The sequence below is a fragment of the Nerophis ophidion genome, linkage group LG10, assembly GCF_033978795.1.
Source record: "Nerophis ophidion isolate RoL-2023_Sa linkage group LG10, RoL_Noph_v1.0, whole genome shotgun sequence".
NCBI lineage: Eukaryota > Metazoa > Chordata > Actinopteri > Syngnathiformes > Syngnathidae > Nerophis > Nerophis ophidion.
This window is the reverse complement of record NC_084620.1, coordinates 59,300,656-59,323,006: the sequence shown is the minus strand read 5'-3', so window position 1 is coordinate 59,323,006 and position 22,351 is coordinate 59,300,656. Positions and strand designations below refer to the sequence as shown.

At 41.1% G+C, this 22,351-nt stretch overlaps 1 protein-coding gene across 2 annotated transcripts in view; it reads right to left on the bottom strand.

Moving 5' to 3' along the window:
* The window catches only part of nrcama (neuronal cell adhesion molecule a), a 144,228-nt gene that overhangs the window by 85,300 nt on the left and 36,577 nt on the right, over positions 1-22,351 (bottom strand). Inside the window, exons 2-4 of one of the 2 annotated variants that reach the window (XM_061914272.1) lie at positions 3,790-3,888; positions 3,613-3,630; positions 1,770-1,875 (exon numbers count right to left, since the gene is read on the bottom strand). The gene's annotated coding sequence lies outside the window, so the exon portion shown is untranslated. The remainder of the gene's footprint in view (positions 1-1,769; positions 1,876-3,612; positions 3,631-3,789; positions 3,889-22,351) is intronic. The other variant, XM_061914273.1, reaches the window with a different exon arrangement.

The window sequence follows — 22,351 nt, the reverse complement described above, 5'->3', positions numbered from 1 at the left end:
TTTCCCACATTTACAAAGCAATTAGCTACCGACTGCCACCTACTGATATGGAAGAGTATTACATGGTTACTCGGCATAGCTCGGTTGGTTGAGTGGCCGTGCTAGCAACCTGAGGGTTCCAGGTTCGATTCCCGCTTCAGCCATCCTAGTCACTGCCGTTGTGTCCTTGGGCAAGACACTTTACACACCTGCCCCAGTGCCACCCACACTGGTTTAAATGTAACTCAGATATTGGGTGTCACTTTGTAAAGCGCTTTGAGTCACTAGAGAAAAGCGCTATATAAATATAATTATCTGAGAGCCATATGTAGTCATCAAAAGAGCCACATCTGGCTCTAGAGCCATAGGTTCCCTACCCCTGCAGTAGGATTTAAGGTCCAAGCTATTGAATATGCTAAAAAGAACAGTAAGCAGCTATGTTTTATTAATATACCGTAGCTGCGTGTGTCAAATATGAGTCATTAAATGACTCCCGCCTCCTGGTGGTAGAGGGCGCTAGTGATCCTTCTTGCGACTACTCGGCTGCAGAAGAAGTGACAACTAGCAGCAAGAGTGAGTAGCGATCGCTTATTATTTCCTCTCGCTTGCACTTTTAACATGGAGGATTACATATCTAAAATTAACCAGTTTTCTAAACTGGACTTACAATCGAAGCAGGAGGTAATAAATGAATATAGATTGCGCCTGCCTAGAATTAACGCCGGGTCAAACTCGTTTCGCAAATTAATTAGCATATGCCTAGAATTTCCACTGGGTCAAACTCGTCATGTCACGAGTGACACTTCACCTGTCATCATTTTCAAAATGCGGGAGGCTGATTTCAATCATTTGAAATCGCATAAAGGGAAGAAGATTAAGAGCTATGCAGTAGGATTTAAGGTCCAAGCTATTGAATATGCTAAAAAGAACAGTAAGCAGCTATGTTTTATTAATATACCGTAGCTGCGTGTGTCAAATATGAGTCATTAAATGACTCCCGCCTCCTGGTGGTAGAGGGCGCTAGTGATCCTTCTTGCGACTACTCGGCTGCAGAAGAAGTGACAACCAGCAGCAAGAGTGAGTAGCGATCGCTTATTATTTCCTCTCGCTTGCACTTTTAACATTGAGGATTACATATCTAAAATAAAACCGTTTTCTAAACTGGACTTTCAATCCAAGCAGGAGGTAATAAAGGAAGATCTCCATCGAGACAGAGAGACTTTTAAAACTGAAGAAAGATAAGGAAGACTTCTATAAACAAGTTATCGATGCTTTTGATCAGAAGGAGCTGCGCATGGACTTCATTTATAAGTAAAGGTAAGACCATAATAAAGTTTTTTTTTATTAAATGTGCTTTTCATGATGGTATCCTTACATCACACTCAAATTTATAAGCGCAGGCCTAAATTTACCGCATGCCTTTGGTAAGTGTCGGAGTGAGAAGACGTTTAAATTAATTAGCGCCCCGGCGGCGATTCAAGGAAATACGGTATATCGTGTATCGTGACATGGCCTAAAAATATCGAGATATTAATAATAGGCCGTATCGCTCAGCTCTACGCAGATTTCACCCGCTGAAATACCTTGAGGTCTGAGTTAGAAGGAAGTGGCATTAATCAATAATTGAGTTCCAGGAGGCATGCTGCCGTGTCGTTAATTCAGGCTGACAGGTGTGTTTCTTGGTCGATCGGTTTCCTTGACAACCATCGCTCAGGCTAAAGTCCGATCGATCATAACACAAGTCATAAAAACAATGTTTATTTTTTTTGCCATCTTGCACATTTTCTTACCTGGGGTGAGGCTTCCCCTTGGCTTCACAGTGGATGACGATGTTCTCCGGGGGTCAAAAATGTAGTCCCTTGGGGGACTGTAGCGTTATAGTCGGGGGCTGCGGCACTGCAGGGGAAATCATTGTTACCGTCGATAAACACGCAGTTGTGTTTTAACATGTTTTGCTGCATGCGAGGACACATCACACTGGAGACAAAAAGTACTGGGACACGGGGGGGCGGAGATATTTGGAACATGTGTCAAACTCAAGGGCAGAATTGGCTCGCCGCATTATTTTCTGTGGCCCCGTCAAAGCCTGCAAATGATTTTTTTTCTTACTAAATTAATTTGTTCTGCCCTGCGATGAGGTGGCGACTTGTCCAGGGTGTACCCCGCCTTCCGCCCGATTGTAGCTGAGATAGGCGCCAGCGCCCCCCCGCTACCCCAAAAGGGAATAAGCGGTAGAAAATGGATGGATGGATGGATGTATTTGTTCTTTCCATTTTGAATAAATACATATACTGCATATATTTAAAAATGCAATATTATCTAATAATGCAACAAAATATATTACTATACATTCAAATAAATAAATGCTTAAATATGATTATAAAGCACATTATCCATCAAATTGTACACTGTGAAAATGACAATAGATTTTACGTTAAAATTCTGGCAACTGCCACTTTTTTTACGGTTAAAAAACAACTTTGGTACCACTTTTTCCATTTATTTTACTGTTAAAAAACTGCCTAGTCGCTTGCATGAATTTTCCCGTAAAAAAAAAACCCCCAAAAACCAGTGGTGCTGTTTAAAAAAACACTTCAAACTTCACAGTAAAAATTCTGAGCTGCTGGTATTTTTACAGTAAAAAACCAAAGCTGGTTTTGTTACTGCTTATGTGAGAAAATATATACTGTATTTCTCGGACATTTTTTTCTACGCTTTGACCTCTACGGCTAATACAAACCCAATTTCCATATGAGTTGGGAAATTGTGTTAGATGTAAATATAAACAGAATACAATGATTTGCAAATCATTTTCAACCCATATTCAGTTGAATATGCTACAAAGATAACATATTTGATGTTCAAACTGATAATTTTTTTTTTTTTTTGCAAATAATAATTAACTTAGAATTTCATGGCTGCAACACGTGCCAAAAGTAGTTGGAAAGGGCATGTTCACCACTGTGTTACATCACCTTTTCCTTTAACAACACCCAATAAACGTTTGGGAACTGAGGAACATACTTGTTGAAGCTTTGAAAGTGGAATTCTTTTCCATTCTTGTTTTATGTAGACTTTTAAAAACTGAAGAAAGATAAGGAAGACTTCTATAAACAAGTCATCGATGCTTTCGATCAGAAGGAGCTGCGCGTGGACTCCAGTTATAAGTAAAGGTAAGACCATAATAACGTTTTTTTTTATTAAATGTGATTTTCTTGATGGTATCCGTACATCACACTCAAATTTATAAGCGCAGGCCTAAATTTACCACATGCCTTTGGTAAGTGGGAGAAGAGGTTTTAAATTAATTAGCGCCCCGGCGGCAATTCAAGGAAATACGGTAGTTACTTTTCACAGTAACACATTACATTTTGGTGTAAGTAACTGAGTTACTTTTGGAATAAAGTAACTAGTAACTGTAACTAACTGTAGCTAACCCAACACTGGTGACAAGTGACCCCTCAGAGGGCAGCCTCAGTGAGTTTGACACCCCCTGTCTTAGAATGTGACCCAATACTTCCGTCATGGAGTCCAACAAAACAAGCATTACTGATAAAGTTCTGCGGCAACTGCGGGCATTTTGTCAAGACACGGCAAACACCATTAGCACACGAGAAGTGGGTGCACACTTACATCCTTCCAGGACTTTTGCTTTAATCGTCCACCATGAAAAAACACAGAACCACAGTGAAAGAATATACCGCAAAGCTGTTAGTTTTTGCAGTGAGCAGGAATATAACGGCTTCAAGTGAATTGTTATTGCGCTTTACTTTTCAAAAAGCACTTGTATCGGATGTTGTTGATGCTTACGGTCAAGAGGCACTTCCAGCGCTGACGTCATGTGACTCAGGAGCGTCATGAGTAGAACTCCAATGCTCAGCTGGAAGTCCATGCTGTCCTGCTTTACCCCTGCAAAAATAAAAAAGTCTTAAGTCACACAACATATACAAACTCCGTTTCCATATGAGTTGGAAAATAATGTTAGATGTAAATATAAACAGAATACAATGATTTGCAAATCCTTTTCAACCCATATTCAGTTGAATATGCTACAAAGACAACATATTTGATGTTCAAACTGATAAACATTGAATTTAGAATTTGATGCCAGCAACACGTGACAAAGAAGTTGGGAAAAGTGGCAATAAATACTGATAAAGTTGAGGAATGCTCATCAAACACTTATTTGGAACATCCCACAGGTGTGCAGGCTAATTGGGAACAGGTGGGTGTCATGATTGGGTATAAAAGCAGCTTCCATGAAATGCTAAGTAATTCACAAACAAGGATGGGGCGAGGGTCACCACTTTGTAAGCAAATAGTTTTAGAACAACATTTCTCAACGTGCTATTGCAAGGAATTTAGGGATTTTACCATCTACGCTCCGTAAAATCATCAAAAGGTTCAGAGAATCTGGAGAAATCCCTGCACGTAAGCGATGATATTACGGACTTTTGATCCCTCAGGCGGTACTTCATCAAAAACCGACATCAGTGTGTAAAGGATATCACCACATGGGCTCAGGGGCACTTCATAAAACCACTGTAATAATAATAATAATAATAATAATGGATTAGATTTATATCGCGCTTTTCTATTGTTATATACTCAAAGCGCTCACAGAGAAGTGGGAACCCATCATTCATTCACACCTGGTGGTGGTAAGGTACATCTGTAGCCAGAGCTGCCCTGGGGTAGACTGACGGAAGCGTGGCTGCCAGTTTGCACCTACGGCCCCTCCGACTACCACCAATCATTCATTCATCATTCATTCACCAGTGTGAGCGGCACCGGGGGCAAATGGTGAAGTGTCCTGCCCAAGGACACAACGGCAGCGACTTTGATGTCAATAGGTGGGAAGCGAACCTGCAGCCCTCAGGTTTCTGGCACGGCCGCTCTACCCACTACGCCATGCCGCCCATGTCAGTAACTACAGTTGGTCGCTACATCTGTAAGTACGAGTTAAAACTCTACTATGCAAAGCCAAACCCATTTATCAACAACACCCAGGAACGCCGCCGGCTTGGCTGGGCCTGAGCTCACCTTAGATGGACTGATGCAATGTGGAAAGGTGTTCTGTGGTCTGACGAGTCCACATTTCAAGTTATATTTGGAAACAGAGGACGTGGTGTCTTCCGGAACGAAGAGGAAAATAACCATCCGGATTGTTTTAGGCGCAAAGTTGAAAAGCCAGCATCTGTGTTGGTGTGGGGGTGTATTAGTGCCCAAGGCATGGGTAACTTACACATCTGGGAAGGCACCATTAATGCTGAAAAGTCCATACAGGTTTTGGAGCAACATATGTTGTCATCCAAGCAAGGTTATCATGGACGCCCCTGCTTATTTCAGCAAGACAAGTGTTACAACAGCGTGGCTTCGTAAAAAAAGAGTGTGAGTACTTTTGTAGCCCGCCTACAGTCCAGACCTGTCTCCAATGGAAAATGTGTGGCGCATTATGAAGTTCAAGTACCTAGGAGTCTTGTTCATGAGTGAGGGAAGAGTGGATGGTGAGATCGACAGGCGGATCGGTGCGGCGTCTTCAGTAATGCGGACTTTGTACCGATCCGTTGTGGTGAAGAAGGAGCTGAGCCGGAAGGAAAAGCTCTCAATTTACCGGTCGATCTACGTTCCCATCCTCACCTATGGTCATGAGCTTTGGGTCATGACCGAAAGGATAAGATCACGGGTACAAGCGGCCCAAATGAGTTTGGGGCTCTCCCTTAGAGATAGGGTGAGAAGCTTGTTTTTATTGGTTTTATATTTATTTATTTTTTGTTTTTATTCAGTCATTGGTGGAGCATAATATGTATGTATGTATATATATATATATATATATATATATGTATATATATATATATATATATATATTTTTTTTTTTTTTTTTTTTTTACAATTGTTTTTAACATGGCTGTGCAGCACTTTGGAAACATTATTGTGGTTTAAATGTGCTATATAAATAAAGTGGATTGGATTGAAGCTCTGCCATCCGGGAGGAACTCAAAGTAAAGCCGCTGCTCCTTCACATCGAGAGGAGCCAGATGAGGTGGCTCGGGCATCTAGTCAGGATGCCACCCGAACGCCTCCCTAGGGAGGTGTTTAGGGCACGTCCAACCGGTAGGAGGCCACGGGGAAGACCCAGGACACGTTGGGAAGACTATGTCTCCCGGCTGGCCTGGGAACGCCTCGGGATCCCCCGGGAAGAGCTAGACGAAGTGGCTGGGGAGAGGGAAGTCTGAGTTTCCCTGCTTAGGCTGCTGCCCCCGCGACCCAACCTCGGATAAGCGGAAGATGATGGATGGATGGTATTATGAAGTGTAAAATACGACAACAAGACCCCGGACTGTTGAAGGACTGAAGCTCTACATAAAACAAGAATGGGAAAGAATTCCACTTTCAAAGCTTCAACAATTAGTTTCCTCAGTTCCCAAACGTTTATTGAGTGTTGTTAAAAGAAAAGGTGATGTAAACACAGTGGTGAACATGCCCTTTCCCAACTACTTTTGCACGTGTTGCAGCCATGAAATTCTAAGTTAATTATTATTTTGGAAAAAAAACAAAGTTTATGAGTTTGAACATCAAATATGTTGTCTTTGTAGCATATTCAACTGAATATGGGTTGAATTTCCCAAACTCATATGGAAACGGGGTTTGTACAACACTGCCAGTCGTGCCCACGTGTTGGCCTGCAAACATGTGCCAGCCGAGCACAAGCATGAGCACTGAGGACCCGCGGGCCTCTGCAGTCCGCTGTAAAGAGAGATGTTTGACATTAACAAGCTTTGACAATAGGGAGCAGTAAACTGTGAGGATAACAGCAATTCAACACTTTGAAATGATGGAGGGGATGTTTGCATTCTGCACCTCGTACGTCCTTATCATCATGCATCCATGCAAAATGTGGGAGCTAATGGGCCCCGAGGCTGAGGGCAATTACGCTCACATTTGTCTGACTGGATGCAACGCAAAACCTTCTCATTTGTGAGGCGCAATATTATGCAAAACGCTATGGTTTGATTAGAATAATGCGTCATGCTAGCCTACCTGAGGACATGTATGACCATGTGTTTGGACATATGAGCGCCAGAGAGAGCAGGGATTAGCACCTCATATGTAGAGCTGTGTGCATTTTCATTTGTCGATTTATTGTGAAAGCTGTTTTGGACACAATTTGTGTAACTGATTTATTTATTTATTTTTTTTTTTTTTACATCAAATTATGAGGATTATTTTATTAAATACAAATGTGTGAGCACAATATGTATGTTTAAAAATTCAGTTTGTTTAAAAAATGATTTTTAAATTCAGCGTGTAAAAAATTCAATGTAAAAAAATAAATTTATAAAAATGTATTGTACAAAAAATTCAATTGAATTTTTTTTTTTACATCAATTTATGATGACAATTTGATGAAATACAAATGTGTGATCAAAATGTGTATGTTTAAAAATTCGGTTTGTCAAAATATGTTTTTTAACTCAGTGTGTAAAAAAAAAAAAAGCTATGTAAAACAATCATCCATCCATCCATCCATTGTCTACCGCTTATTCCCTTTTGGGGTCGTGGGGGTCGCTGGCGCCTATCTCAGCTAGAAATCGGGCGGGAAGGCGGTTTACACCCTGGGACAAGTCGCCCCCTCATTGCAGGGACAACACAGATAGACAAACAACATTCACACTCACATTCACACAATCAGTTGATACAAATGTACTGTATAAAAAATTCAATGTAAAAAAAGTGTTAAAAAATATGACGACAAAATGATTAAATACAAATTTGTAGCAACATTTTTATGTTTAAAAATGTAGTTCATTAACATACCGTTTTTTAATTCAGTGTGTAAAAAAATTCAATGTAAAAAATCAGGTTATAACAATTAATGTATAAATTTTTTTTCTACATCAAATTATGTTGACAATTTCATTAAATACAAATTTGAGATCAAAATTTGTATGTCTGAAAAATTCAGTTTGTTTAAAAAAATGATTTTTAAATTCAGTGTAAAAAATTTAATGTAAAAAAAATACGTTTATAAAAAATGTTTTTGTATAAAAATTCAATGTATTTTTTTTTTACATCAATTTATGATGACAATTTGATCAAATACAAATGTGTGATCAAAATGTGTATGATTAAAAATTCAGTTTGTTGAAAATATTTTTTTTTAACTCTGTGTAAAAAAATCTGTGTAAAAAAAAAGCAATGTAAAACAATCATTTGATACAAATGTACTGTATAAAAAATTCAATGTAAAAAAAAAGTGTTAAAAATATGACGACAAATTGATTAAATACAAATTTGTAGCAACATTTTTATGTTTAAAAAATGTAGTTCATTAAAAAAAAACGTTTTTTTAATTCAGTGGTGTGAAAAATTCTATGTAAAAAAAATCAGGTTATAACAATTAATGTATATATATATTTTTTACATTAAATTATGATGATAATTTGATTAAATACAAATTTGTGATCAAAATTTGTATGTTTGAAAATTCAGTTTTTGCAAGTGTGTGAAAAATCTGTGTAAAAAATGCAATGTAAAAAATGTACTGTATAAAAATTCTGCTTACATTTTTTCTTGTTAATTTACATCAAATTATGATGACGATTTAATTAAATACAAATTTGTGAGGAAAATGTTTATGTTCAAAAATTCAGTTTATTAAAATAAAAAAAAATGTTTATTCAGTGTATAATTTTTTTTAATTCAGTTTTTACAGGTCGTTTTTTTAATTCAGTGTGTAAAAAAATTTGTGTGAAAAATATAATATCAAAAAATGTACTGTATGAAAATTCTGTGCAATAAAAAACATTTTTTTCATCAAATTATGACAAAAACTTAAAATACAAATTTGTGAGGAAAATTTGTATGTTTAAAAATTCAGGTTATTAAAATACATTTTTTTCATTCAGAGTGTAAAAAAATATGTTTAAAAAATGCAATATCAAAAAATTTACTGCATGAAAATTCTGTGCAAAAAAAAAGGTTTTTTTTACATCAAATTATGACAAAAACTTAAAATACAAATTTGTGAGGAACATTTTTATGTTTAAAAATTCAGATTATTAAAAAACATTTTCTTTAATTCAGTGTGTAAAATTTTTTTTTGTAAATTCAGTTTTTACAGGTCGTTTTTTTTATTCAGTGTGTAAAAAATGCAAGTAAAAAAAAATCTAAAAATTTACTGTATGAAAGTTCAATTTAAAAATAGTTTTTTTTTCCATTGAATTATGATGACAATTTAATTACATACAAATTTGCAAGTAAAATGTATATGTTTAAAAATTCAGTTGGTTAAAATACTGTTTATTTTTCAATTTAGTGTCTAAAAAAATCAGTTTATAAGAATTCAATGTAACAAAATTCAGTGGAAAAATATTTTTGGCTTCAAAACCCCCCCACAAAAAAAAAATAACATAGTACAAATAAAAATAAATCTAAAAATAGTAAAAACATATATATATATATATATATATATATATATATATATATATATTTTAAAAAATAAAAGGTTTTTGGGTAGCCGACATTTTTCTGTCTGTGATATTCTCAAATATAACACACAAAGCCTGAATGTAAAATGTTGATGACAAGCTGGACTGAAAATAGATGATTTTATAACTAGTGGACTCTTCTACCCTCTGACTCATTTGGGGTTTGAATGTCAAAGAGTCAGCCTGCAGCACAGTCACTCCATCTTTGTCCCTCTCAAAGCCTCATTATTTCTACAGAGTCAGTTTCAAAGTTCTCGGTCGCATGACTCAATTGGACGCCATGCAACAACAACAACAAAAGATGACATGAAGCTCTCTTGACACGTGTCCCTAAAGCAACATGCCAGACGTTGGTCACTACACGGCCTTCAGTCCCGCTCAGAGACACGTGAGCCAGGAATTGTCTAACATCAACACACTTGCAACAAATACATTCCATAAAGTGTGGTGTTTAGTGTTGCTGCATTGCTTCAGCAGGGGACCAGAATGAAGAACATACAAACCCCGTTTCCATATGAGTTGGGAAATTGTGTTAGATGTAAATATAAACAGAATACAATGATTTGCAAATCCTTTTCAAGCCATATTCAGTTGAATATGCTACAAAGACAACATGCCAGCAAAACGTGACGAAGAAGTTGGGAAAGGTGGCAATAAATACTGATAAAGTTGAGGAATGCTCATCAAACACTTATTGGGAACATCCCACAGATGTGCAGGCTAATTGGGAACAGGTGGGTGCCATGATTGGGTATAAAAACAGCTTCCCAAAAAACGCTCAGTCTTTCACAAGAAAGGATGGGGCGAGGTACACCCCTTTGTCCACAACTGCGTGAGCAAATAGTCAAACAGTTTAAGAACAACCTTTCTCAAAGTGCAATTGCAAGAAATTTAGGGATTTCAACATCTACGCTCCATAATATCATCAAAAGGTTCAGAGAATCTGGAGAAATCACTCCACGTAAGCGGCATGGCCGGAAACCAACATTGAATGACCTTGACCTTCCATCCCTCAGACGGGACTGTATCAAAAACCGACATCCATCTCTAAAGGATATCACCACATGAGCTCAGGAACACTTCAGAAAAGCACTGTCACTAAATACAGTTGGTCGCTACATCTGTAAGTGCAAGTTAAACCTCTATCATGCAAAGCGAAAGCCATTTATCAACAACATCCAGAAACGCCGCTGGCTTATCTGGGTCCGACATCATCTAAGATGGACTGATGCAAAGTGGAAAAGTGTTCTGTGGTCTGAGGAGTCCACATTTGAAATAGTTTTTTGGTCATCCAGACCAAAGGGGAAGCGAACCATCCGGATTGTTATCGACGCAAAGTTGAAAAGCCAGCATCTGTAATGATATGGGGGTGCATTAGTGCCCAAGGCATGGTTAACTTACACATCTGTGAAGCCACCATTAATGCTGAAAGGTACATACAGGTTTTGGAACAACATAGGCTGCCTTCTAAGCACCGTCTTTTTCATGGACGCCCCAGCTTATTTCAGCCAGACAATACCAAGCCACATTCAGCACGTGTTACAATTGCGTGGCTTCGTAAAAAAAGAGTGCGGGTACTTTCCTGGCCCGCCTGCAGTCCAGACCTGTCTCCAATGGAAAATGTGTGGCACATTATGAAGTGTAAAAAGTGGGGCGGTATAGCTTGGTTGGTAGAGTGGCCGTGCCAGCAACTTGAGGGTTGCAGTTTCGATTCCCGCTTCCACCATCCTAGTCAATGCCGTTGTGTCTTTGAGCAAGACACTTTACCCACCTGCTCCCAGTGCCACCCACACTGGTTTAAATGTAACTTAGATATTGGGTTTCACTATGTAAAGCGCTTTGAGTCACTTGAGGAAAAAGCGCTATATAAATATAATTTCACTTCACTTCAAAATACGACAGCGGAGACCCCGGACTGTTGAAGGACTGAAGCTCTACATAAAACAAGAATGGGAAAGAATTCCACTTTCAAAGCTTCAACAATTAGTTTCCTCAGTTCCCAAACGTTTATTGAGTGTTGTTAAAAGAAAAGGTGATGTAACACAGTGGTGAACATGCCCTTTCCCAACTACTTTGGCACGTGTTGCAGCCATGAAATTCTAAGTTAATTATTTGCAGAAAATAAAAAATAAAGTTTATGAGTTTGAACATCAAATATGTTGTCTTTGTAGCATATTCAATTGAATATGGGTTGAAAAGGATTTGCAAATCATTGTATTCCATTTATACTCATATGGAAACGAGGTTTGTAATTTGTGAGGAAAATGCTCCTGGTTCGAAAAGGAAGTCTGTTTTTGTGCTGAAAAAAGGGAGAATAAAATAGGGGACTGAGCACTTTGTAGTTGGAGATGACATAATGCAGCTGTTAAATGACACAGACGTATGAGAAAAGACTAGCCTCCAGTCGGGTTCACAATTCTGTACCACTTTTATACAGGCTGCCTAGTCAAAAAACACAAATATAGCTGAGTAAATAGCGGCTTCTTTTGAGCTCAGGTTGCATTCGGAGTGCACACAATACCTGTCCTCATGTTGACATTGTCTGGGCCAGCGCTGAGTGAAAGTGCGATGCAAATATGACAAGTCCCAAAGTAAGCCGAAGGAACCAAACTAACCTCATCATTTCACTGCTGACTGCATCACATGCAATCACAACAGACCATCTCATTTTGTTGTTCTCGCATCGTCCGCACAATCCCTGCCTGACCGGGCTTTTGTAAAGTGCTGATGGTCAGCACGCTGCGGGACGCGTCTCCCTTACATCCGCTGCATTCTATTGTCCAACACCCCCAACCCCACCCCTGTGTTGTTTACCGATAGGATAGCGCTGAAACGGCAAGGGCTACTAAAGGGCAGGAGGTGAGTCTGAATGTACTGTGAGTAGTCAGTGTACAGCTTGTACAGAAGTATACTTTCCACTGAAAATGAGTCAACACATCACCGTTGTCTACAAACCGTTTCCATATGAGTTGGGAAATTGTGTTAGATGTAAAAATAAACGGAATACAATGATTTGCAAATCCTTTTCAACCCATATTCAGTTGAATATGCTACAAAGACAACATATTTGATGTTGCAAATAATAATTAACTTAGAATTTCATGGCTGCAACACGTGCCAAAGTAGTTGGGAAAGGGCATGTTCACCACTGTGTTACATCACCTTTTCTTTTAACAACACTCAATAAACGTTTGGGAACTGAGGAAACTAATTGTTGAAGCTTTGAAAGTGGAATTCTTTCCCATTCTTGTTTTATGTAGAGCTTCAGTCCTTCAACAGTCCGGGGTCTCTGCTGTCGTATTTTACGCTTCATAATGCGGCACAGGGCTTCACGGTGGCAGAGGGGTTAGTGCGTCTGCCTCACAATACGAAGGTCCTGCAATCCTGGGTTGAAATCCAGGCTCGGGATCTTTCTGTGTGGAGTTTGCATGTCCTCCCCATGAATGCGTGGGTTCCCTCCGGGTACTCCAGCTTCCTCCCACTTCCAAAGACATGCACCTGGGGATAGGTTGATTGGCAACACTAAATGGTCCCTAGTGTGTGAATGTGAGTGTGAATGTTGTCTATCTGTGTTGGCCCTGCGATGAGGTGGCGACTTGTCCAGGGTGTACCCCGCCTTCCGCCCGATTGTAGCTGAGATAGGCGCCAGCGCCCCCCGCGACCCCAAAAGGGAATAAGCGGTAGAAATGGATGGATGGATGGATGGATAATGCGGCACACATTTTTGATGGGAGACAGGTCTGGACAGCAGGCGGGCCAGGAAGCCGACGGCGTTTCTGGATGTTGTTGATAAATGGCTTTCCCTTTGCATAGTAGAGCTTTAACTTGCACTTACAGATGTAGCGACCAACTGTATTTAGTGACAGTGGTTTTCTGAAGTGTCCCTGAGCCCATGTGGTGATATCCTTTAGAGATTGACGTCGGTTTTTGATACAGTGCCGTCTGAAGGATTGAAAGTCATGGTCATTCAATGTTGGTTTCCGGCCATGCCGCTTACGTGAAATAATTTCTCCGGATTCTCTGAACCTTTTGATGATATTATGGAGCGTAGATGTTGAAATCCCTAAATTTCTTGCAATTGCACTTTGAGAAAAGTTGTTCTTAAACTGTTTGACTATTTGCTCACGCAGTTGTGGACAAAGGGGTGTACCTCGCCCCATCCTTTCTTGTGAAAGACTAAGGAAGATGTTTTTATACCCAATCATGGCACCCACCTGTTCCCAATTAGCCTGCACACCTGTGGGATGTTCCAAATAAGTGTTTGATGAGCATTCCTCAACTTTATCAGTATGTATTGCCACCTTTCCCAACTTCTTTGTCACGTGTTGCTGGCATCAAATTGTAAAGTTAATGATTTTTTGTAAAAAAAAAAATGTTTATCAGTTTGAACATCAAATATGTTGTCTTTGTAGCATATTCAACTGAATATGGGTTGAAAATTATTTGCAAATCATTGTATTCTGTTTATATTTACATCTAATACAATTTCCCAACTCATATGGAAACAGGGTTTGTACCTACTAACTTCCTAATGAGGGTTTCATAATTATCGGAGTGGAACACTGGCTTGTAATACGAAAGCATCGATGTTGTCTTGTCGTTACCATGGCAACACTTGGTTGTCTATTTACACTGTTGACTACAGCCGTGTTGTATTATTAGTTCATGTACAATATCACCCTGACAACCAAAATCTTCAACAGTGGACTTTTTAATTTTTTTTTAATTTTACAAAACAACAGGGCAATTCTTTTCCCAAAATCCTGGCAAAAACTATCTTAAAAAGTCATGTCCACTGCAGAAGATGGTGGTTCTCAGGGGCAGATACTATATGACCATAGTTGGCTGTTTAGATTACGAGTAAAATGTGATCTTTATCATAAACGCCCACAGGCCCCAATGTGGCCCCCGACCTCACTCGATACTATATACTTTTTTGCCCCACTGTAGTTTCCTCAGTTCCCAAACGTTTATTGAGTGTTGTTAAAAGAAAAGGTGATGTAACAGTGGTGAACATGCCCTTTCCCAACTACTTTGGCACGTTTTGCAGCAATGAAATTCTAAGTTAATTATTTGCACAAAAAAAAATAAAGTTAATGAGTTTGAACACCAAATATGTTGTCTTTGTAGCATATTCAACTGAATATGGGTTGAAAAGGATTTGCAAATCATTGTATTCTGTTTATATTTACATCTAACACAATTTCCCAACTCATATGGAAACGGGGTTTGTATATAACAGAAGACGAGAGTGGTTGTTGGCGATATTGTTTATTACTATGTATAGTTTATAAAGCATTAGAGGAAGGAGGGTAGTCGTGTGGGGTTTGAAGCACTCTGGAATGTAAACAAGCGCAAAGAAGGGCATGACGAGAGCTGCCGTGGCGGCGCAACAAGCTCACTTTTTTTTTCCCCTCTCCCCTCTTTTATCCATCCATCTGTTCATCGGGATTAGCGTGGAGAAGGGCCAAGGGGATTTTAACCTCTTTGCATTATAAATCAAATTGCTTTAAAGATGACTCAGCGCTACAGTGCAGGTTAGGTGGATAGCAATAAGAGGTGCTGTCTTGAAGTGAATTTGGGCATATATATACTGACTTTACGGACCCATTAGTGATCAGATACAGAGGCAAAAACACAACCAATTGCAACGTTCTGTGAAAAGATGTTGAAAAAAAGAGATGTTGCCTGCCTTGAATTGTCCTGCAACACATCATCAGTTCAATAAACAAAAGGTTTTCATCTTTTCCTCAGTGAACAATGCATAAATAATGAGCAATTCCCCCGATGTGCGCATGCCGCCTAACCGCATGAGTGGAACTGAAATGCTTGATCGCCAGGGTGAGTGGAGTGTGTGGATGTTGGAACGGCTCAAATGGGTTGAGAAATGTGGCAGATGGAGGGGCTTGGATATTGCCCATTCATTTTCAATGAGGGGAAATTCCTGGTAATTCCGGGTAATCAGAGAATTTTCGGAATCAGGAAAACATACTGGCTTGAATATCCAGGGTGAGTGGAGTTTGTGGATTTTGGAACGGTTCAAAAAGGTTGAGAAATGTGGCAGATGGCGAGTCTTGGATATTGCCCATTTATTTTCATCCATCCATCCATCCATCCATCCATCCATCATCTTCCGCTTATCCGAGGTCGGGTCGCGGGGGCAACAGCCTAAGCAGGGAAACCCAGACTTCCCTCTCCCCAGCCACTTCGTCTAGCTCTTCCCGGGGGATCTCGAGGCGTTCCCAGGCCAGCCGGGAGACATAGTCTTCCCAACGTGTCCTGAGTCTTCCCCGTGGCCTCCTACCAGCTGGACGTGCCCTAAACACCTCCCTAGGGAGGCGTTCGGGTGGCATCCTGACCAGATGCCCGAACCACCTCATCTGGCTCCTCTCCATGTGGAGGAGCAGCGGCTTTACTTTGAGTTCCTCCCGGATGGCAGAGCTTCTCACCCTATCTCTAAGGGAGAGGAAACTCATTTGGGCCGCTTGTACCCGTGATCTTATCCTTTCAGTCATGACCCAAAGCTCATGACCATAGGTGAGGATGGGAACGTAGATCAACCGGTAAATTGAGAGCTTTGCCTTCCGGCTCAGCTCCTTCTTCACCACAACGGATCGGTACAACGTCCGCATTACTGAAGACGCCGCACCGATCCGCCTGTCGATCTCACCATCCACTCTTCCCCCACTCGTGAACAAGACTCCTAGGTACTTGAACTCCTCCACTTGGGGCAGGGTCTCCTCCCCAACCCGGAGATGGCATTCCACCCTTTTCCGGGCGAGAACCATGGACTCGGACTTGGAGGTGCTGATTCTCATTCCGGTCGCTTCACACTCGGCTGCGAACCGATCCAGTGAGAGCTGAAGATCCCGGTCAGATGAAGCCATCAGGACCACATCATCTGCAAAAAGCAGAGACCTGTATAATTTAGTGCAGGGGTGGGCATTACGTCGATCGCGATCGACTGGTCGATCTCGGAGGGTGTGTCAGTCGATCTCAAGCCAGGCATTAAAAAATATACATAGAAATGAGCAATCATCAATCATACCAAGACTTCACTTTCGTCAGTTGTTTGACATTCTCGGCACCCGAGGATCTTGTGAGATGACGCTGGCTGCTGCGAGCTCATATTTAAGAAAAAAATCACTAACAGGGCGGACGCAGAGAAACACATTTTATTTCTAGAGACTCCGTACCTACTGTCAAAACTCTAAAGACCGACTGCACAGTTCCTGTCTTCACCATAAAAGACCTGTTTCATCCTGCCTGTGCTAACAAAATAAGAGTCTCAGAAAGCTGGCGTGCACAAGCTAGCAAGCTACGGAGTTTGATGCCAATGTATTTCTCCCCCGCCCTCAGCGACCGCTTTCTCACTTGCTTGCCCACCCGCACACTCACTGACGTCACTCACCTGCTGCCAGACATTAAAGGGCCACACACATATGCTACTCTCATAACAAAGTGTTTAAAAACGAGTATGCAAGTTGGACAAATGAGATGCCAAATCCAACCACTTTCATGTGGTATTGTACAAAAAGGACAACTTTTTTTCTCCTCCATTTGAAAATGTGGGCGTTATCATCATTACTGTCTAATTCCAATCAATGCAAGTCATCAGAGTCAGGTAATACACCAACTTATATTCTTGTCTTTGTGAAAGAAAGGAATCTATGTGTGTTAAACATGCTTGTATTATCATTAAACACCATTAACTTGTTAACAAAAATGTCTCTTTCATAAATAAATAAATATAAATTATAAATAGGAATGAGGTAGATCTCCTCGACTTGGTCAATTGAAAAGTAGCTCGCCTGCAGAAAAAGTGTGAGCGCCCCTGATTTAGTGCTATATTTTGTAAATATAAATGATGGATGTAAACATTGTTAGTGGGATTAGTTTTTGTTCCCAAGAGAGCAATTAAAAATAGTTGCCGTGTCCCTTTGGGGGTTCAATCAATAATCACAATGCCATTTTTATTACTTTTACCAACAGCAGGGGCAAACACACGCCCCTTCAGGCTTCCCTCCGTGACCGTGAATGCATTATGCTAATCTCCGGAGTGACTCTCAATTCAGCTCACATTAGTGGTACAAACGTGACAAAAAAGAAAAGAAAAAGCAGGCTCGTTCGGACAGGGAGTTATTATGAGCGCAGTTACCTCGGCCCGCGCGACATTAATAGGCCAGACCCCAGCTTTTTCCACTGATTGGATGAGGTGAGCGACCAGAGAAAGGTCGCACCATTGACCCTTCTATGGTGCGACAGATTGGAGGGAGAGTGGCCCGCAGGCCCCCAAGCTGTGACGTGTTGCCGTGGAAACGGAAGCACGCAACTGTAGCCAAAGCAAAGATGGCAGGCAGGAGAAGTCGACGCCAGATAACGGGAGAAGCCAAGACGATTGTGTGGAAGTGAAAAGGCAGTATTATTAAGTGACACATCTAGAAGCATTTCATGTGCAGGGAAGGTGGAGGATACACACACAGATGCTAAAGACAGAGAGGGAGGAGAGTGGAAGCCAGAGCCGACCCGCAGCTCGTGTCAGTTGCTATGGCAATGCAGCTCGGTTACTAAAACAAGAATTTTTAATAATATCAGATTCCAAAAAAAAAAAGACTCTAAATTCTAATTCTGTTCATAACTTTTAAGGACAGAATTTCTAGGCCCAGTCAAGATGTTGAGGGGATCCGGTTTGGTGGCTGCAGGATTAGGTCTCTGCTTTTTGCAGATGATGTGGTCCTGATTGCTTCATCTGGCCAGGATCTTCAGCTCTCACTGGATCGGTTCGCAGCCGAGTGTGAAGCGACCGGGATGAGAATCAGCACCTCCACGTCCGAGTCCATGGTTCTCGCCCGGAAAAGGGTGGGGTGCCATCTCTGGGTTGGGGAGGAGACACTGCCCCAAGTGGAGGAGTTCAAGTACTTAGGAGTCTAGTTCACGAGTGAGGGAAGAGTGGATGGTGAGATCGACAGGCGGCGTCTTCAGTAATGCGGACGCTGTATCGATCTATTGTGGTGAAGAAGGAGCTGAGCCAGAAGGCAAAGCTCTCAATTTATTGGTCGATGTACGTTCTCATCCTCACCTATGGTCATGAGCTTTGTTTTATGACCGAAAGGACAAGATCACGGGTACAAGCGGCCGAAATGAGTTCCCTCCGCCGGGTGGCAGGGTGTTACCTTAGATTTTTGGGTGAGAAGCTCTGCCATCCGGGAGGAACTCAAAGTAAAGCTGCTGCTCCTCCACATGGAGAGGAGCCAGATGAGGTGGTTCGGGCATCTGGTCAGGATGCCACTTGAACACCTCCTAGGTTTAGGTACGAGGCCACTGGGAAGACCCAGGACACGTTGGGAAGACTATGTCTCCCGGCTGGCCTGGGACCGCCTTGGGATTCCCCGGGAAGAGCTGGACAAAATGGTTGGGCCGAGGAAAGTCAGGGCTTTCCTGCTTAGGCTGCTGCCCCCGCGACTTGACCTCGGATAAGCGGAAGAAGATGGATGGATGGAAATTCTAATTTGATTCCTGATTTTTCTCAAGTAAATATGTTTGGAAGCCATTGATCCTCAAAACAAATTAGGTAGATCTATCAAGAACCAGGACGTTTAACAAGAACACACCGATGAAAACACGGCATTGGGTACAAAAATAGATCACATGGCAACATTGTGCCTGATCTATTCTGAACATTGAAATATTCCCTAGAGATGGCGGTGCAAGAACCACAGCATCATCATGGCTGTTTGTCTAATCATGTGAGAAGCTGCACGGTGCTCTTGAATTTACGAGGTGTGAATGAATTAGCCGTCTTTATGGACCCGCCGGGACGCGTCGTGCGACTGAATATTTTAGCAAGGGCGCGTGACACCGGGGAAAGGACTTTTGTGATAAGGGAAGCGACCCCCTAGGCTTGAATAGCAGTGTGAGTGTCCTCAGCTAAAGGCTTTTATTGATCGGTCCATTTAAGTACCTCGCTGTGTCTCACTGTGTGGTCAGTCCCTTGAAGTCAAATACGCTCTCCTGACCATGACTGTGGCAGCCATTGGAGTGGCACAATCAGAAAGTGTGGCACCTGCAGGCTGACAGACTGTGTGTCTGTGTGTGAGTGCATGAGATTTGGGGGGAAAAGCCTGAGGCTGATCAGCAAACATCTGTCTCAATGTTTCCAGTTGTCACAAAAAAAGACAAATGACCTAATTAAGAAGCTGCGCCACATTGCACAACAATGACCAATTTCATCCAAGAAACAGTACGTCAAAATATCAAAAGGTGCACAATACCAACAATTCATTACCAGACACTTCATTAGGTACACTGACACATTATAAACCAATATTAGAGTGTTTTGGTAATAACAATAAAGGTTTGTCATTTGTTGTTTGGTGGGAGAAAAAGTGTATACTTCACCAATTTTTTATTTTGGAAGTATTGAATGGATGACTAAACTTATTGCATTTAATCAACACACACCAGCAACATTGCAATTAACAAACACACAGGCGCATCCTTGCAGTTAACCAACATGCAAGCGCACGAGTGCATTTAACAAAAAAACAAGCACACTGGACCATTTATGCAACACACAAGTGTACTCGTGCATTTAACCAACACACAAGCACACTAGCACATATTAAACAACACACAGATGTACAAGTGTGTTTAACCAACACACTAGTGCACTCGTGTATTTAACAAACACACAAGTGTACTCGTGCATTTAACCAACACACAAGTGCACTCCTGCATTTAACCAACACACAAGTGCACTCTTGCATTTAACCAACACACAAGTAAACTTCTGCATTCAACAAGCACACTTGTGCATTTAACCAACACACAAGTGCACTCGTGCATTTAACAAACAAAAACAAGCACAGGGGTACATTCGACCAACACACAAGCATACTAGTGCATAAAAACCAACACACATGTGCAAAAGTGCATTTAACCAACAGACAAGTTCACTCGTGCATTTAACCAACACACAAGCACACCAGCGCATATTACCAACACACAGATGTACAGGTGTGTTTAACCAACACACAAGTGCACTCGTGCATTTAACCAACACACAAGCACACCAGCGCATATTACCAACACACAGATGTACAGGTGTGTTTAACCAACACACAAGTGCACTTGAGCATTTAACCAACACACAAGCACACCAGCGCATATTACCAACACACAGATGTACAGGTGTGTTTAACCAACACACAAGTGCACTCGTGCATTTAACCAACACACAAGCACACCAGCGCATATTACCAACACACAGATGTACAGGTGTGTTTAACCAACACACAAGTGCACTCGTGCATTTAACCAACACACAAGCACACCAGCGCATATTACCAACACACAGATGTACAGGTGTGTTTAACCAACACACAAGTGCACTCGTGCATTTAACCAACACACAAGCACACCAGCGCATATTACCAACACACAGATGTACAGGTGTGTTTAACCAACACACAAGTGCACTCGTGCATTTAACCAACACACAAGCACACCAGCGCATATTACCAACACACAGATGTACAGGTGTGTTTAACCAACACACAAGTGCACTTGAGCATTTAAACAACACAAGTGCACTTGTGCATTTAACAAACAAAAACAAGCAGAGGGGGGCATTTGACCAACACACAATACTAGTGCATTTAACCAACACACAGATGCACAAGTGCGTTTAACCAACACACAAGTGCACTCGTGCATTTAACCAACACACAAGTGCACTCGTGCATTTAACCAACACACAAGGGCACTCGTGCATTTAACCAACACACAAGGGCACTCGTGCATTTAACAAACAAAAAAAAGGACGGGGTGCATTTAACCAACACACAAGCATACAAGTGCATTTAACCAACACACAAGCATACAAGTGCATTTAACCAACACACAGATGCACAAGTGCGTTTAACCAACACACAAGTACACTCGTGCATTTAACCAACACACAAGGGCACTCGTGCATTTAACAAATACAAACAAGGACAGGGGTGCATTTAACCAACACACAAGCATGCAAGTGCATTTAACCAACACACAGATGCACAAGTGCATTTAACCAACACACAAGTGCACTGGTGCATTTAACCAACACACGAGTACACTTCTGCATTCAAAGAACAAGCAGACTTGTGCATTTAACAAACAACACACAAGTGCACAAGTGCATTTAACCAACACACGAGTGTGCTCGTGCATTTAACCACCACACAAGTACACTTGTGCATTCAACAAACAAACAAACAAACAAGCACACTTGTGTGTTTAACCAACACACAATTGCACTCGCGCATTTAACCAACAAAAACAGGTATATAGGTGCATTCGACCAACACACGAGCATACTAGTGCATATAAACCAACGCACATATGCACAAGCGCATTTAACCAATACACAAGTGCGCTCGTGCATTTAACCACCACACAAGTGCACTCGTGCATTCAACCAACAGACAAGTTCACTCGTGCGTTTAACAAACACACAAGCACACTAGCGCATATTAACAAACACACAAGTGCACTTCAGCATTTAACCAACACACAAGTGCACTCTTGCATTTAACAAACAAAAACAAGCACAGGGGTGCATTTGACCAACACGCAAGGATACTAGTGCATTTAACCAACACATAGATGCACAAGTGCGTTTAACCAGCACACAAGTGCACTCGTGCATTGAACCAACACACAAGTACACTTCTGCATTCAACAAACAAGCACACTTGTGCATTTAACCAACACACAAGGGCACTCGTGCATTTAACAAACAAAAACAAGCACAGGAGTGCATCTAACAAACACACAAGTGTGCTATATTTAACCAATACACGAGTGCATTCATGCATTTAACCACACATAAAAGCACTCGT